This window comes from Octodon degus, unplaced genomic scaffold (assembly GCF_000260255.1).
Source record: "Octodon degus isolate 3935 unplaced genomic scaffold, OctDeg1.0 scaffold00184, whole genome shotgun sequence".
Classification (NCBI taxonomy): Eukaryota; Metazoa; Chordata; class Mammalia; order Rodentia; family Octodontidae; genus Octodon; species Octodon degus.
Genome location: NW_004524760.1, coordinates 346,540 through 349,154, shown reverse-complemented (window position 1 = coordinate 349,154; position 2,615 = coordinate 346,540). Strand labels below are relative to the sequence as shown.

Here is a 2,615-nt window from a genome sequence, read left to right as displayed (position 1 = left end):
TGGCTGGCCCTTTCAACGCATAAAAAGGGGGCCAGAGATATAGCTCAGTGGCATAAACGCCTGCCTAGGTAGTGCAAGGTCCTGAGTTTGATTCCCAGTACAAAAACACATAGAAAGGGGTTTAGTGCAGAAATCCAGGGTTGAATCCCATTATGCCCCAAGGGGGGTGGGAAGCAAAACAAAAATAAATAAATAAATAAATAAAGCTTTTTGAATGGACAAATCTTGGAATAGCAAACCCAAAGAGCCAAGAATAGTGGGGAAATGTCGATTAAAGTGACAGACATCCCATTATCTGGTTTTTTGTTTTTTGTTTTTTTGTTTTTTGGGTTTTTTTTTTTTTTGCAGAACCAGGGGTTGAACTCAGGCCCTTGAACTCGGGCCTTTGCGCTTGCCAGGGCTGCGCTTATAATTGAGCCATCTCCCCAGCCTCCCATTATCAAAATAGCAAAACCTAAATATTGTAACACCTACTATTGCAAATCTGTGAAGTATTGTGTTGTCTGTTTTTACCCCATCTGATCCCTAGGCTCTGCAGCAAGCACTCATATTCCTGTTACACATGAAGCTCTGACAGAAGGGTTGGTTGAGGGGCCGGGGAGATAGCTCAGTAGAATAAGCGCTTGCCTGGCAAGCTCAGGGTCCTGAATTCAATCCCCAGTTCACAAGCAAGAAGGGTTGGTTGGGGGCAGGGGAGATGGCTCAGTGGAATAAGCGCTTCCCTGGCAAGCACAAGGGCCAGAGTTCGGTTGGGGGGGTGGATAGGTGTAGAGTCCTCTGCATTTACCACAGCACTGCAGAATCAACAGTGATTTCCATGTGGGGATGGGACTGGAACACTTTTAACCTAGTGTAACCTGGATGATTACAACCTTGGAAAGCTGCTAACCCACTCCCACTCCCACTGCCCTAGGGGCACTTCTGTGTGGTATTATTAAATGAGCAAGAGCTATACACTGTACATCGTACTGGAGTTTTTGGTTTTTTGAGTCAGGATCTGCTATGTAGTTCAAATTAACTTGAACCCACAGCATAGCTCAGGCTGGCCTTGAATTTGAAATCAATCCCCTGCCACAGCCTCCCGGTGCTAGGATTACAGCTGTGTGCCACCACACCTGGCTCCTGTTTTTGCAAAACAAACCCATTGTACATATGCACTTATTTGTACACACAAATGGTACTCAGTGTAGCCATGCTCAAGTCCCTTATATAAAATGCCACAGAATTTGCATGTACTTTGCACACTTCCCTTTTTTTTTTTTTGTTGTTATAAAGTAAGTTTATTTCTGCAGAGAAATGTCTTGTGTTTATGCATAGGAAACCCAAGTATTGAACCTCTTTTTTTCCCTCCCAGAACTGCATCACTAAATCCTTAGCAGTATCATGTAGTGTTTTAGCATCTTTTTTTTTTTTTTTTCCCTTTTTGAGACAGGGTCTTGCTATGCAGTTCAGGCTAGCTTTGAGCTCACTTTGTAGCCCAGGCTGGTCTCAAACTTCCAATGATCCTCTTGCTTCAGCCTCCCAAGTGCTGGGATCACAATCATGCACCACCACACCTGGTTTGTATCAGTATCTTTACTGGGGACCAAAGATATGAGCATCATGAAGGGTCAGGCTGGTCATCAGCTATTGAAAGTCACCCAGGGGCCGGGGAGATGGATCAGTGGAATAAGCAATTCCCTGGCAAGTGCAAGGGCCTAAGTTCAATCCCCGGTTCCGCCAAAAAAAAAAAAAGAAAAAGAAAGACCTAGGTTCCAGGAAAGAAGTGACATTTTGAGGGACAAGAGATGACCTGTTGTCAGAGGGGTGATGATTGAAGGTGACTAACAGGTCAGTCTGGTAGGGAGGCACTTGCAGCAAGGCTTGATGCACTGTCATGTCCTTGGCTGCCTGCTGGTTTTCCTTAGCTACCTGCTGCTTGCCAGAGAGGACCAAGGCCTCTTGGCAGCAGCCCCTCAAGGCCAGGCTCTCCAGAATCAAGGACTGCACAGACGCTACTTGCAGGAGTCTCCCCTGCACGCGGCCAACATCCTCAAAATGATACCACATAGCTGCTTCTCTCTGCACATGGGCCTGGGGCTCCCCAAGTTCCATGATCAGGCACTGGTCAGTCCTGGGATGGCAGAAAACTTCTTGGTTGTCCGGGACCAGTTAGAGGTCACTTAGATCAATGGCCTCATGGGGGAAGACAGTTGAGAAGGTGCCCCTGAAAAGTGGATAGGCTGTTGTGGGCTCCATGGGTTTCACAAGGTTTGAAAGAAACCCATGTAGGGCTAGGGAGTCAGCTCAGCAGTCTGAGTGCCTGCTTGGCAAGTGCAAGGACCCAGGTTTGATCCTCAGCACTGCATGTGGTGCTGGCCCTGGAACCCTGGGCATACTGTTCCAGCGCCAGGTTCCACAATGGGGCATGGTGACACTTTCCTGTAATCTCAGCACTGGGGAGGCTGAGACAGGAGGATGACTGTAAATCCAAGCTGCTTAACGAGACCCTGTACCAAATAAATGATTAAAATTTTAAAAATAGGGCTGGGGAGATGGCTCAGTGGAATAAGCGCTTCCCTGACAAGTGCAAGGGCCTGAGTTCAATCCCCGGTTCTACCAAAAAAAAAAATAAT

The 2,615-nt window shown here is 47.0% G+C and overlaps 1 pseudogene; it reads right to left on the bottom strand.

Annotated features, from left to right (window-relative positions):
* Positions 1–1,575: 1,575 nt before the first annotated feature.
* On the bottom strand, positions 1,576–2,238 carry LOC101587384 (annotated as a pseudogene).
* Positions 2,239–2,615: the final 377 nt, after the last annotated feature.